The sequence below is a fragment of the Epinephelus lanceolatus genome, chromosome 23, assembly GCF_041903045.1.
Source record: "Epinephelus lanceolatus isolate andai-2023 chromosome 23, ASM4190304v1, whole genome shotgun sequence".
NCBI lineage: Eukaryota > Metazoa > Chordata > Actinopteri > Perciformes > Serranidae > Epinephelus > Epinephelus lanceolatus.
In genome coordinates, this window is record NC_135756.1 from 3,449,885 (window position 1) to 3,466,183 (window position 16,299).

General features: G+C 42.4%; 1 protein-coding gene and 1 pseudogene across 1 annotated transcript in view; both read right to left on the minus strand.

The window, feature by feature from the left end:
- Window positions 1–885: 885 nt before the first annotated feature.
- Window positions 886–1,612, minus strand: LOC144461764 (histone H1 pseudogene; annotated as a pseudogene).
- A 13,908-nt stretch (window positions 1,613–15,520) lies between these two features.
- The window catches only part of LOC117249538 (potassium voltage-gated channel subfamily A member 10), a 57,674-nt gene continuing 56,895 nt past the window's right edge, over window positions 15,521–16,299 (minus strand). Inside the window, exon 2 of the mRNA XM_033615258.2 lies at window positions 15,521–16,152. The gene's annotated coding sequence lies outside the window, so the exon portion shown is untranslated. The remainder of the gene's footprint in view (window positions 16,153–16,299) is intronic.

Below are 16,299 nucleotides of genomic sequence, written 5' to 3' on the forward strand. Positions count from 1 at the left end.
TAATACCCTGTCAGCATAATGTTTAGTACAGTTGTTGATTTGTTGTGGTTTTTTTTTTTTGCTTGCTGCTGTTGGTAAAAACCTGAATGTCCTCAAAAATTGCAGACGCTTTGGCTTTTATGGAAAATGAATGACTGTTTCGCCTCATATAATTAAATCTTAAATTTACCTAATCTTAATCTTACCTAAATAAAATAAGCTTCCTCTGATATCTAATGCTCGACATAGACGTAGGCCCGCTTCATATCAGATCATATCTATTTCATGTGATTTTATTATAAACATATGACACTTTAATATGGTTCTTTAACATCGTTAATGATAGCATAATTTTGTCTAATCTGTGTCAACTTTTTGTATACAAGTCGGAAGTATACAGTACCAACGGGAGGAGAGAAATGAGATCATGGCTTACGGGATGTATTTCTTTATGTCTGAACTTTTAACGGTGGTTTTAAGCACAGGTACATTTGGAAGGTCCTCTACAGTAGAGTGAGGTGACAGAGCGCAGAAGGGTCTCCCACCTGATGTAAATGAGACTGTGCTGTTGCTCGCACAGGATTGGTCAGCTGATAAAGCTGAAGAACAACGCAGCGAGTGGTTGGAGAGAAACGTTGGTTACGTACTGTAACCCCAGATTCTGAGTATAGTATGAGTATAGCTCTCTAACATAGTTTATGTATGAAGAGAAATGATTTTAGTTTCTCTACCTGTCTACCTCTACTCTCTCATCAGCTGTTATCATGTTAAGCAGCATTATCTACTTTGTTTAATGTAACCTTTGTGGCGATCTGGTGTATTCTAACTACCCTTCTAACTACCCTAAATGACGTACTGTCTGCAGATATTAATAATACAATAGAAAACAGTGCTCTTTAATGATGATGTGGGTGGCTCTTAAAAGAGCCGTTGTTGAGAGTGATGACAGCTCACTTCTTCTTGGGTGCTGCTTTCTTGGCAGGCTTCTTGGCGGCAGCTTTCTTAGGTGCCTTCTTGGACACCTTAGGTTTAGCGGGGGACTTAGCAGCCTTCTTTGCGGGCTTTGCAGGGCTCTTGGTGTTCTTGGCCGCTTTCTTGGCCGCTGCGGGTTTCGTGGGCTTCTTGGCGGCTTTCTTCGGGGAAGCTGCCTTCTTGGCTGCCGCAGTCTTCTTGGCCGCTGCAGGTTTCTTGGCTGCGGGCTTCTTGGCAGCTGCGGGCTTCTTGGCTTTAACAGCTTTCTTGGCCGCTGGCTTCTTGGCCTTGGGGGCGTCTGCCTTCTTGCTCATCTTGAAGGAGCCGGAGGCCCCGGTCCCCTTGACCTGAACCAGGGTCCCCTTCTCCACCAGCTTCTTGATGGCGGTCTTGACGCGGGCCTTGTTCTTGTCCACATCGTAGCCGCCGGCAGCCAGACTCTTCTTCAGGGCGGCCGTAGACACGCCGCCTCGCTCCTTGGATGCGGCCACAGCCTTAACGATCAGCTCGCTGACGCTGGGGCTGCTCTTCTTCGTTGCGGGAGACCTCTTCTTGGCTGGTTTAGCCGCTTTGGGCGGCGCAGTGGCGGCGGCTGGAGCTGGAGCTACTTCTGCCATCTTCTATTACAGTTGTTGTATTGTCATTCAGGACAAGACGAGAGCGTGACTGGACTGTTGGAAAGCTCCGAGCAGGAGGCTGTCCTTAAACACATCATGAGAACCGTGGAGACTCAAGCCAGCCCGTGGCTCCTCCGTGCAGTGTGGATGCCGTGCAACTTGTGTTTTCTCTGGACTGCTAAAAGAGTCCAAACTAAATGTGTGAGAGGTGCTGAAGGCTGACAGTGAAGGGGCCGATAGCGGACTTGTGTCTCTTCATATTCAAGTCATGTAGAGCTCTGATGCTCTCTGCATTTTGTCTGTGGAGCCTCCAAACCTCACCTATTGCCGCCGTGGCCAGCGCTGCTCGGCGGCTTTTCCCACTCATTTCTCTCCTAAAATGATTTCAGATGCATCACAGCTCCATCAAAAGCCGTTTTCCAGCTGGCCCACATGTTTGTTCAGGGACTCCGTGTAAAAACAACCATGTGCTGTTGATGACTTTGGAATAAAGTCACGTTTTTGTGGTGGCAGCAAACACGCCGTTGATGGCCGAGGCTCATGGTGCAGTTTAGCCAGACTTCCCATCACAGCTGCTGCTGTGACTCCTTTAGATTGAAATAGTTCATAACTTTGTCCTATTAATGACCAAACACACTGACAAATACATGTCAGCTGTCTGTGGAAGCAGGAAGTGACTTTCAATGTTACACTGACACTGTTTCAGTTCCATCATGATCACATGAACATTATGGATGGACAGATCATTGTAGGCTAATAGTGCAGAGAGTTGTGATGGAGAAGAAGTTTCACCTCTTACCACTTTGAGAAACATTCTAGATCTGATTTATCAAGTGCACAAAAAGTTAAGTTCACAGTATCAGATTATGTCCACTAGATGGTGACAACTATATATTTTAAATTGTTTACTTGAACATCAGACACAAACAAGACGCAACCTCCTCATCTTCCCCAAATAAATCCCCTCCCTGAACTCTCCTCACCCCGTGGCCTGAAGGAGCATTTAATGGAGCACAGTTCACCTGCAGGTTGGCACGCAAACCCAGCTCTACACCCCCGTCTGAACCCCCTACTAAACTTCTGGTTATCAAAAAGGCTTCCACACAAACACCAGAGGAACAGGTCAAATCTGAACTGGAAAAACAAGGCATCACCAGAATGCACAGAATGGTCAGCAAATCCACCTAGCAACCAACCACATTTATCAAGATCCACCTCACCAACCTAGACCAAGCAGCTGGCCTTCTCCACGAAGACTTCTACGTGGACCTGTTAGTACACGTGCTGCTGCATTCTGAATTAGCTGGAGAGTTTGTAAAGACTTATTAGAGCTACCTGATAAGAGAGTTACAGTAATCCAGTCTAGAGGTAACAAAAGCATGGACCAATTTTTCTGCATCTTTTCGGGTCAGGATAGGCCTAATTTTCGCAATATTACGCAGATGAAAAAATGCAGTCCGTGAGGTTTGTTTTAAATGAGAATTAAAAGACAAATCTTGATCAAATATTACTCAGGTTTCTTACGGTAGTGCTAGAGGCCAGAGCAATGCCATCTAGAGAAACTATGTCATCAGATAAAGAGTCTGAATTGTTTGGGGCCAAGAACAATAACTTCAGTTTTGTCTGAGTTTAACATCAGGAAATTGGTGCTCATCCAGGTTTTTATGTCTTTAAGGCATTTTTTAAGTTTAGTTAATTGATCAGTTTCTTCTGGCTTTATAGATAATAGAAATAATAATAAAGATAAATGAATTCATTTTATTTATTATTATTATTAATAATAATAATAATAATAATAATAATAATAATAATAATAATAATAATAAATAAAATGAATTCATTTATTTTTATTATTATTTCTATTATCTATAAAGCCAAAATAAATAATAATAAAAATAAATAATAATAAAAATAAATGAATTCATTTTATTTGTAAGCGTTTTTAACAAATGCTCAGACAGTATACAGTTTAAAAAAAAAAAAAAATAGAGCCAAGTCAAAATAAAAACAGCAATAAAACAGTATAAAACACAAACTTATACATTAAAAGCTCATTTAAAAAGGTGAGTTTTCAGCATGATCTTGAATGTTGGGAGGTGTGCGCAGATTCGGATGGGTTTGGGGAGTGAGTTCCAGAGGGAGGGGGCAGCGATGGAGAAGGCCCTGTCCCCCCAGGTTCCGTGCAGGTAGTGAGAGGAGATTTCCTTCGGATGAGCGGAGGTCGCGGGAGGGGGTGTGGTGGTGGAGTAGGTGTGTGAGGTAGGAGGGGGCCTGGTTAGGGAGCCAGTGCAGGTTTTGGAGGACGGGGTTGATGTGGTCTCGGGAGCAGGTGTGGGTGAGCAGGGGGGCAACGAAATTCTGGATGTATTGAAGTTTATTGAGGAGTTTGAATGATGAGCCATAGAGGATGCTATTTCAATAGTCCAGTCTGGATGTGATAAATACAATTTATAAATTCAATGGAAATTTACAGAGTGATTTCTAATGATGTTACCTAAGGGAAGCATATAAAGAATAAATAGGATTGATCCGAGCACAGAACCTTGTGGAACTCCAAAACAAACTTTAGTACATAAGGATGATTCATTATGAACGTCAAACTGAAAACAATCAGATAAATAAGATTTAAACCAGCTTAGTGCAGAACCTTTTAGGTCAATTAAGTGTTCTAGTCTCTGTAGCAGAATTTGATGGTCAACTGTGTCAAACGCCGCACTAAGATCTAATAAAACAAGTACAGAGACGAGTCTTTTGTCTGAAGCAATCAGAAGCTCATTTGTAATTTTAACTAGTGCTGTCTCAGTGCTATGATGCACTCTAAATCCTGACTGAAATTCCTCAAATAAATTATTATCCTGGAGAAAATCACACAGCTGGTCTGCGACTACTTTCTCAAGGATCTTTGACATAAAGGGAAGATTAGATATTGGTCTATAGTTGGCTAACACCTCTGGATCCAGGGTGGGCTTTTTTAGGAGAGGTTTAATTACAGCTACCTTAAAAGACTGTGGTACATAGCCTGTTAATAAGGATATATTGATCATATCTAATATGAGTGTTAACTAAAGGTAAGACTTCCTTAAGTAGCCTAGTTGGGATGGGGTCTAAGAGACACGTTGATGATTTAGATGAAGAAATCACTGCGGTCAATTCTTGAAGAGAAATTGGGGAGAAGCAATCTAAATATATATTAGGTTCTACAGCTGTGTTTGAGGTTAGATAGGTACTATCTGAGGACAGGAGGTCATAAATTTTGCCTCTAATAGTTAGAATTTTGTCATTAAAAAAGCTCATAAAATCATTACTGCTAAGGGCTAAAGGAATACAAGGCTCAATAGAGCTTTGATTCTCAGTCAGCCTGGCTACAGTGCTGAAAAGAAACCTGGGGTTATTCTTGTTTTCTTCTATTAATGCTGAGTAATAGTTTGCTCTGGCATTGCGGAGGCCCCTCATATGTTTTGAGACTTTGTTCCCAGACTAAGCAAGATTCTTCCAGTTTGGTTAATCACCAGTTCCTTTCAAATTTTTGCGATGTTTGTTTTAACTTAGGGGTTTGAGAGTTATACCAAGGAGCGAACTTTCTTTGCTTTGTTAACTTCTTTTTAAAGAGGAGCTACAGAGTCGAGTGTTATTCGCAGCAAGCCTACGGCGCTATCGACAAAATGATCAATTCGGGAGAGGTTAAAGTCGGTACGGGAAACCTGTTACTGAAGGACTTGGTATTGAATTCAGCGCACTCTGATAAAACATCTAGTAGAGTAACTGCTGCTGAGTGGCATGTAATCGAGTATAAAGAAATCAAAAGTTATTAAATAATGATCTGATAGCGAGGGATTCTGTGGAAAGACTGTTGGGTTATCAATTTCAATTCCATACGTCAGAACTAGATCGAGGATATGGTTAACAGTGAGTGGGTTCATGTACAACCTGACTGAAGCCAATGGAGTCTAATGGAGTCATTATCAACGTCGACATGAATGTTAAAATCGCCTACAATAATAACTCTCATTTAAGAATTAAACTGGATAAAAACTGAGAATTCAGATACAAATTCAGAATACAGGCCAGGAGCACGGTACACTAAAAATAAGTGGCTGTGAGGTTTTCCAGGTCGGATGTAAAAGACTAAGAACAAGGCTTTCAAAGGAATTTGTTTATTTGGATCCATGATGAGCTGTTTGTCTTTAAAGCGTAGAAGCTTCACCACAAATGGCCTTGGCCTCCCAGCATCACCCCTAAAGTTTCCATTCCTATGTGCACGTTCTCTCTCAGTGGTGTCAGCATCCAGTTTGAGTTTTGAGGTGAACAGCTCTCGGACCTTGGTCTTAGTCTCAGCCCAGGTCTCATCTGGATTGTCAATCTTGAGGCCCTCAATTACTAGATTGTTCAGAGTTAGATTCTCCAGATAATCCACCTTCTCCTCACTGTGCTTTGGATCCGATGGCTTTGATTTGATATCTAGGACCTGTTCTGCAAGATCCTTAACCTCAACAGAATATCTGGACTGATTTTCTTTCATTTCATCAATATCCTTTTGAGAGTATTTCAGATTGATCTTTAGCTCTTGAATCTCAGTCAGCAGAGAATCAGCTCTTGTTGAATCCAGGATCAATTGGGTGAAGGCACTAAGAGGCTTTTTGTCTCTTCAGTAATTCTTCATAGTTCAATTCAAATAAACACAAGAAGTTTGTGCTCTAGAGAAAGGATCAGCACTCAGTGAATAACCTAAGCCCTATAATAAGCCATTATGGCAAGGCTTAACGATACAGACCAGTGAGCAGTGATAACTAACATGTCTTTGGGGTCATTGGGTGGGAACCTCCTTTCACCAGTGTTTTGTCTAGTTGGTCCCACGACACCTCCAGGAGGCTAGACAGTGATCTCTGGCGTCCCAGAGACACTCCCCTGATGCCAGCTCTCACTGCTCCTCACACCAACCCCTTTACCTTACTTACACATGGCTTTCTCAGCCCAAACAGGACCACCACCTTCAACAAACCCAGGCTCCATACATGCGAGCTCCAGGTAGAAACAGGGCTGATACTACTCCTCCTTACTAACTTATCCCTTCTGTATTTCTCTCCCTCACAGACAAACTGCATTGCTAAACTCCTATCCTTAACACCTTCTGAATTCACCTGTCTTCGTTTCCCTTCGATGCCTGCAGCTAAACATTTCAACACCTGGTTATGTCGCCATGTATATCGGCCTTGTGACAAGCTAACTTTACAGCCTGACAAAATATACTTTAAGGTTGCGGTACCTGAAAACAATGGGCATGATGGGTCCTCATTTACCCACAGTGTTAGGTTCTGGGGGGTTGGTAACACATAGTATGTAGCCCCTACCAGGAATCTAATATGATTCTCCTCCATACTCCACAGGTCCCTCCAACTAAGCTTCCTCTTTTCTACACTTTCCCAATTCAACCACTGTCCCTGTTTAGCCTTGGCCACTACCTTTGCACCCCTTAGCATCTCTTCCTGTCTACGTATCTGTTCCACAACCAGCTTTCTTTTATCTTTGAGACCTGCTTTATTCCATACCGGTTTACCTGAACCAAGCCCCAGGCCTCCCCAGCCAAACTGAACATTACCTACAATCTCTGCATATCTAAGAGCTGCTTCTGCCTCCTGAACTGCCGATCTTGGGTTCCACTTCCTCGCCTTGGTTGGATTTGGAACCACACTCCTAACTACCACGTCCTTACTCCAAGATAACAAGAGCTCTGTCCTGACCTTGGTACATTTAAATTCCTCTGTTAAACTGGATACTGGCAGCTGAAGTATCCCTTTTCCATACAATGCAACACTACTTAGGCACCTAGGAGCACCCAACCACTTCCTAATATAGGAGCTAACCAACCTTTCAGTTCTCTCCACAACAGATATTGGAATTTCATAAACTGACAATGGCCACATTAACCTAGGATATAGCTCAAATTGCAAACACCACAACTTCAACTTTCCTGGTAGTTCTGATTTATCTATTCTATCCAATCCTGCAGCCACATGTTTTCTAAATTTCACCACCTCTTCCTTATCATTCAATTCTACATTGTACCACCTTGACTTTTCCCTAATTGTTTGGATTTCCTCACCATCTATGACAAACTTCATATCACTTAACTTCCCTCTACATATCGAGATGCTTCTAGATTTACTAGGCTTGATCTTCATGCTGGCCCACTTGAGGTTCTTATTTACCTTCTCTAGTAGCCTCTTTGTACATGGCATTGTTGTGGTCACCAGTGTCATGTCATCCATGTAAGCCCTAACTGGTGGAAGATGCAACCCGTTCTGCCGTCTCTCCCCACCTACCACCCACTTAGAAGCCCTGATTATTACTTCCATCGCCATAGTAAATGCTAATGGAGAAATTGTACACCCTGCCATGATGCCTATTTCTAGCCTCTGCCAACCTGTTGTGAAGCCTGCCGTACTTAGACACAACCTAATATGCTGAAAGTATGCTTTCACTAAGTTGACAACTACCTGTGGCACTCTGAAGTAGTCAAACGCACTCCAAATGAGGCTATGCGGTACTGAACCAAACACATTTGCAAGATCTAAAAATATTACATGTAGGTCCCTTTTGTTAATCTTCGCTGCCTGAATCTGGTGCCAGATCATGCTAGTATGCTCTAAACACCCTGAAAAACCTGGTATTCCTGCCTTCTGCACCATGGTATCTATTAAGCTATTCCTTTCTAAGTAGCTAGCTAATCTCTGTGCAACTACACTAAAAGAAAATCCTCCCCTCTACATTCAAGAGAGAAATCATCCGGAACTGGCTAAGGTCCACAGACTCCTTCTCCTTAGGAATAAGGACACCCCCTGCCCTACGCCATGCTCTTGGTATAATTTGTTTCTCCCAAACTATTCTTAGCTGTTTCCACAAAAATTTAAGGATATCAGGTGCACTTTTATAAACCCGGTAGGGGACTCCATTAGGCCCTGGGGCCGAAGAAGCCTTTGCACGCCTGACCACCTCCTGAACTTCCTTCCACGTAGGTGGCCTGACATCCATCTCATGCACTATCCCTCCTAATGGAGGGATATCAGGTGGAAAACCTACTATCCTATTCTTCTCTAAATCTGAATATGTATTTCACAAATATTCTTCAACCTCTAGCCTTTCTGCTTTAAGCTGCCCTCCCTTTTCCTGGCTGAACAATCCTTTAACAAACTTAAAAGGGTCCCTGAAGAAAAACCTGTCCTAGCATATTCCTTCTTCCTCCTCTTTTTCCTGAGATGCTCTGCCCTTCTAAGAACTGCTAGTTTTTCTGTTTTTCCAACATGTCCTTGAGCATGTCCATAGTTACAACTGACTCATCACTTCAAATCTTGCGAGTGTTTATATTCTTGCGGGTTGACATCCTCAAATCTGATAATATTCTCACTCTCAAGCAGATTTAGGATAGAACTCTTACCAGGATGTACCGTAGGCAGGAATACACTCAACAAAACAGAATTCTTTTCACCAGTCCAAAAATTCAGAAGTGATCTTCTCACTGGCTTAGGCTGTCTCAACCACGGTAGATGTAGTAGGCCGAGGTAGCAGGAATCCAGATATCACAGTGAGAAAAAACCATCCACCACTCCAGACTTCATATACATGTGGGTTTTCATGAAACGTTTAAGTGTACAAAAGATTGATTAAAAATCTTTTAAAAAATGTTAGAATTTCAATAAAATTCTTCAAGATGCCAAGAGCTCAAGCACATGCAACTGCCATGCAAGTGACAGGAATTATAATCTAGGTTTAGAGCTGATTAACAAACTAGAGTTAAAAATTGCTGCAACTCCCCCTCCTCGGCCGCTACCTCGAGGAATGTGGGAATTATGACTGGGAGGAGTGGATTCGTTTAGACTTAACATATTCATCTTGACACAGCCAGGTTTCAGTGAGACTGAGTAAATCAATGATTATCTGATATCATTTGGTTTACTAACACTGCTTTAGACAATAGAGACCTGATATTTAACAGTCCACATTTAATTCTCCTGTTTTGTCTGTCTGTCACAGATGAGGTTTTAATTTTTATGATTTTGTTATGCACAACTCATCTTTGTTTAATTTTAGATTTAGATAATTTAGGTAGTCGGGGGACAGACAACGTTTGTATAAAACTATGGGTGGGTAACTGCACTAGAAGCTCAGAGAAGCATATAAGACTGCGACTCTGAGTCCTGATCTCAACTCTGGGTTGTCAGGGTTTTGAATTAATAATAAACTTTGCCAGGTTCCTAGATATGAGAGCAGCGCCATCCAAAGTGGGGTGAATGCCGTCTCTCCTAATAAGACCAGGTTTTCCCCAGAAAGTTTGCCAATTATTAATAAAACCCACATTGTTTGCTGGACACCACCTTGACAGCCAGCAATTAAATGATGACATGCGGCTAAACATGTCATCAGTGGTCAGATTTGGGAGGGGTCCAGAGAAAACTACGACATAGTTTTTGCGTATTCACACACCGAGGCAATATTAATTTTAGTGACCTCCGATTGGCGTAACTGGGTGTCATTGCCATCGACGTGAATAACAATCTTACTGAATCTACGTTTAGCTTTAGCCAGCAGTTTTAAATTTGATTCAATGTCGCCCGCTCTGGCCCCAGGGATACATTTGACTATGGCCGCTGGTGTTGGTAACTTCACGTTCCTCAGAATAGAGCTGCCAATAACCAGAGTTTTATCCTCAGCGGGTGTGTTGCTGAGTGGGGAAAAATGGTTAGAAACATGAACAGGCTGGTGGTGAACCGTGGGCTTCAGCTTGGTACCGCACTTCTCCCGGACAGTTACGCAGCCTCCGGGCTGCACGGGGGTCACCAGGGGACCGCTAGCAGAGGCTATGCTAAGTGGTGCCGCGCCAGCTACAGGGGGCTGGCTAACTACCACAGCTACAGAGTGATTTTCCATGGTGCGGAGCCGTGCTTCCTATTCACTGAGCCTCGCCTCCAACACAGCAAATAAGCTACACTTGTTACATTTACCACTGTCGCTAAAGGAGGCAGAGACATAACTGAACATTTGGCACACTGAGCAAGAAAGAGCAGAAGGAGAAGCCATTGCTAAGCTAATGTAGCTAACAAGGCTAATAACGTGCAAACAGCTAAGATTAGCAAGAAAGTCATTAGAAAGAGGAGAGCTTTAAGTGCTTAAACAGAACTAGTGTGGGTTAAGACATAAATTAGATGTTAAGCAACTGAAGTGAGGAGAAAAAGAAAACAAGCTGGTAGGAGTTCGCTAGAGCAGCACAGAGACACTATCACAGAAACACCGGAAATGACACAACATGCTTACTTCAGTACACGTCCAAGTGCAGTCCCAGCGGACACTCATACACTCATTATTATTTAGGCTATTTTAAATTATTGCATCTTTCTACACATAATTTAAACAAATTTTGAGTCAATAGTTCAGTCTCTAAGGGCACCCTGGAAGCTCATTGTGTCAAAATCTAGTTCATCATGTTAAAGAACCCTAACATGAATGTGTTCAATCAAATAACCACATTATAAATACCTGCCCACACACTGCTGAGAGATGTTGAGTTTGAAAGTTAGAAAATGTCTCCATCAAGTGGACAAACAATGAAATGCAACCAGCCGACATGAGTGTTTCAGTTTATTTCATAACTCTTCTGCATATATTATTAACAATTTAACAAACAGGATTCTTTTCTGTTAAAAACACAATGTAACATTAACGGGATGAGGTTTAACATGTGATACACTTAAACCACTTATACACAGAGAACGTCAGACTTTTGGCTTATTCAGACCAATTTGGCAGCGTTTGTTTTGGGGAATGGTGTCAGTCAGAAGGTCCGCTTCACGGATGATTCACACTCACAGGCAGCAAAGTCTACGGACTCCACACAGAAGGAAACTACCTCCACTACTGTTGGCAGAACACAACGTCCCTGGGTGGATATGAATGTGGGGCTGTGTTCAGTCAGAACCATGCATTTAAAAAGAAAAGAAACAGTCGCTTTTCAAGAAATGTTCAAAAATTCTGCAAAATGTTTAATTTGATGGTGGACCAGGAGCTTCAGTTTATGCCTCAGATGAAATCAGAGTTTGTGTATTACAAGTTCTGTTCGGTGACAGAAGTAAAACAGCTGGACTCTTTAACTAGACCAAAATGCCCGATAATGGTAATGACAGTGAAAAATAATTTATGTATCCGACCCCTGATTCAGATACGCCACATAATTTAACAGGTCCTTCCTTTGACGTAGCTACGTCCTTACACCAAGTTTCATGAAATTTGGGCCAGTTTTCCCACAATCCTGCTGACAAACAAACAAAACCAAGCAATATTTTGGCTTCATTTTTGTACAATGGGAGGAAGTGGAGACACGTCATCCATCTTTATGTATATGGATGTTTAAATAAAAAGCAACCCACAGCCTCCACCATGACACACCATGCCGACGATCGACTGTTGGGCCCTCAGCACATAAGAGAAACAGTAGTGAGGAACATGAACGGACAGCTAAAGTCCAGAGGGACTGAGACCAAAACAAACTTGTTACACAAAGTAATGTGTTCACACCAAACATGATGCAAATGGTCGTGTCACGTTAAGGCTTTTGCACACTGAGGATGCACGAAAGTTTCAGACTCAGTGTGCAAACGTGACTGACACAAGGTGAAGTTATTTTTATACGTGCAACAATTTCAGGTAAAAAAAAAAAACTGACTCAGTGTGCAAAGGCCTTTATGTCGTGCAAGTTTGAGCCCTAGAATATTGTGTTGACTTGCAACTCTCGCCAAAATGCATGACTCTAAATTGCGCTACTTAATTTGCATTTCTGAGTCACGTCCATCGCACTGCCAAACAGGAATTTGCGTCTAATCACGTCTTTTGACTTTCATGAAATTCAGTCATGTGAATTGTTTTATTTGCACCCGGCTTAAACACAGCATAAAATAATTTTGCTTTATCTATTGAGCTCTTTAGCAGAAACGTGTCCTGATGGTTCACATTATTCACTGGCACACTTACGCATGCTCTGTTCTTTCAATGTTGATTGTGTTGTTAACATGCTAGCCAACTAACTAGCGTCAAGACCGTCCTCCAGATTCCCTTTATGAAAGATGATTACAGACGACCACCGTCTGCTGGTGTAGAGTTATTTCCTCTCATGCGGGTGCAGAACGTACGTGCTGGTTGACCGTCAACTGTAGTCTTTTTGGTTGAGACACGGCAACACAGCAGAAGGCCTTCGTTGCTGTTAGTTCACCACTGGTTTGAAGCACAAATGATCTTCCTCAGGTGTGTTCGAATCACTGACATTTCAAAACAGAATAAAAGAACTGGGAGCAGGATGGCATTGTGGGGTTTTGTTTGTTTGTTTGTTTGTTTTTGCAGATAATTGTTACCTGGCACCTGCAGGGAATTTTTGAATGTGCATCCTGATGACAGGAAATCTCTGCAGCCAGGTCCCAAAATCAAAACATGTTCAACCATCACGTCTCCACATACTTTATAGCCTGTTGTATCTCCTCTACAGTCGTTAACATCTTTGTTACAGATGCACCCTGTAAAACATGTTAAATAAATCTACTGTACAATTTCAAAAGAGTCTTTTTGGATGAAAATCAATTCTTAAACATGAAAAGGACGATTCCCTGAAAGGCACAAACTGAAGCTCTGATGTGTTTAATTGAGTTCTTGATGAAAGTGTGTTAGTGTGTGAGGTATATGGAGCGCTAATGGAGGATGTTTGCAGGAGTTCAGGGATAAGGCTGGACATCTCCGATCTACACAGTACAGGGATAGCAGCTTCAAGGACACACAGAACACGTTTCACCTACTGCAGAAAACAGGATCAAAACAATAAAACAGGAAATACTGTAAATTCTCAAACAGCGGCCCAAGTTTCTGGTAGAAAGAGGAAATTATTCTGAATAAAGTCTGTTTTTGAAAGTAAATTCAATCATATTTGTTCTGAAGCATCCCTCGTTCCTGATCTGTTAACTTCCTCTGTCCTCTGTTTCACATTACAAGCCTTCCAGATGTTCAGGGTCCACAGTCTCTTCATTTCCCTGATAAGACTTACAGTGTGAAACATATACAGAAATGTATTTTTCATAACAAGACACTTAAACTTTTAGATCAATCTTTGTTCCTACATTTTCTTCACATTATCTTGTTACCGAAAGTCTCGTGTTTCCATCCTTTTTCTCACCATTAGAAGAACAGATCCATCAGTAGCTTAGCTGCTACCAACCTGACATCCACTAACAAGGCACAAATCTAACAAACTATTAGCGGGGCTAATGCTGCATTAACATCATATTGGATAAATGGTAAAGATAGGAAATCTTTGACTTGCGAAAGTCCATGACATCTGTCAAGATGGCAGGAAGACTGCAGAATTGATCATGTGACAGTTAAAATTGAGAAATAAACCATTAAACTGGGATTTAATTAGTACTATTGTTTCCCAAAGCTAAATATATTTGAGCTTTCAGAATCAAATACATTGCAACACATGGATGGAGAATTCTTTTGACTATTACGATTCATTCCAATTAATTTTTGGAAATGTCTTCCTTCTGTCCTACAGTTGTCTCACTGAAGCTATGCTACACTGCCCCCATGATTTCCTGCAGTGTTGCTGTGTTTTGTCTCATCTGTAAGCTTTCAGAAAACGTACACAGATAGCCATGAAATGAATGCAGGGTACAGACAGAGGGCTCCGTCTGTCAAAACGTTGTTTTGTAGCCAACGTTAGCTAGAACCTCAAATCACAGTTTGTCCTCCACCTCACTCCCCGCCACTACAGACCACCTCGCAGGGAGAAGAGTGAGCAGCAGCTCTGGTGACTGACCCCCAGTCATCGGTTGCAGTAACCTGAATCCAGCCACTGCAAACCCCAGCTCCGGGGACAGCCCCACTCGCTGCCGTATCAGCAAACTTTCTGTTGCTGCCATTACAAGGATTAGACCTAGTGCTGCCGCTGACCACAAGCCCACTGTGACACCCAGCACTGGCTGAATGCTACCCACTACAGCCGGCCATCGAAGGTCCGTCTCCCAAGCTGCTGTCTGCTCTCCTCCCAGTGAAGCAGTCCACAGTGGTGGGGAGTGAGGCGGAGGGACCAGAGTGGAGCGGAGTGGCTAGCAGCTAATTCTTAGCACTTTTAAACAGATCTCGCTACTGGGCCGCTACAAACTCCCTTCTTTATTCCTCTTTTGCATTTTAAATCCCCTGAACAGGCAGTGTAAAAAGATACTCTTGTGGTCTGATCAAAAGAGAGTGGAGCAAGGAGGGGTTGAGTGAATGAACTGTGTGCCGGAGGGTAGAGAGCTGCAGGAGGAGGGGGTATTTTGCCTTTTCCAGCTTTAATCCTGTTAAAGAAAAATCTTCCTTAATCTTCAGAGGGGCAGAAAACATGTGACTTAGGGCCAAACATCAAACTGCTGGAGACCAGATAACAGCATCTGACTAACTAATCAAACTGGCATTTCTTACCACTGCTAAATTTTTAAACTCTTTCTCCCTTTCCTTCATTTCCAGCCTTTCAGTCACAGGATATATGGCCATTATTCTGCTTTTATTTGAGAATTCACAGTATTTCAGCTCCCATTCTGGCGAACACACTCACTCATTGTTCTCACTGACACACATACTCATGCCACTTATAGTTGCTTGATTGATATGTAGGAGGAAGTACAAAATAACAGCAAGAAGAACAGGCCACACAAAGGTAGAGAAATACTAAATACTTCAGATTCAAGCCCCTGAACAAACAGTAGAAACCAAAACATCGCTCATAAAATCCAACAGCTAAGATGAGCTGACGAGAGGAGCCTGTGGTGTCGGCCCCCGATGTGAGACCCTGAATGCATCTTGCTGTTGGGGACACTGGTGTGTTGTTATCTGAGTTAGGCTATGGCTTTGGCTCTAGTCAGAGCAGGAGGGGGTGCAGTCGAGGAAAACTAAACTTGGACAAATTCAGCAACAACCAAACGTCCTCTCTCCCTTGAAATGTGTTCAGATGATTTTTTTTTCCTCCTCACTCATCTGTCTTTACACCGTCATCGTTTTAGAAAAATAGAAATCAGGAAAACATCGTTACAAAAATAAACCAAAAAGTTCGTCCAAAGTCTACATCCACATGACAACTTCACATAAATATGGACTGATATTGCACAGCGAGGGATTTCTTCCGATACGAAGTAAATCACTGACACAATTTGTAGAAAAACAAACCAAAAACAAACAAACAAAAAAAAACACGTAAGGACGTTAAAATGATCAGAAGCTGCATGTCCTCGATAGGTTTTCTTTTTAACTCCAGAGACAAAAAGTGTGAGAGCAGCAGCACGATTCCAGGCCCTCCCACATCAGGCAGGTAAATCCACTGAGTCCTGCTCAAAAAAAAAAAAAAAGCTTCAGAAGTATCACTGGTGAATTTTGGTTGAAGGCACAGAGTTCCAAAAAAAGGGCGGCAGATGCTGTTTCTTGAAGCACAGCAGCAGCAGTTTGTGTGTGTGTCCTGGTGGAGGGGGTTCCTGTGGGCGGATCGACTCTCCTGATGATTGGAGGGCAGGGCGTCAATTCTCTGAGGGGACACAAACAGGACAAGATTTTAGTGTTGGTCTTGTTTCAGAGGTCAGAGTGTGGGAAAAGTGGTTAAAGGCAACATGCAGCTGTTCTCAGCCGGACTCCTGAGCAGTTATAGAACGTAAGTAAGTACATGTTCTCAAGC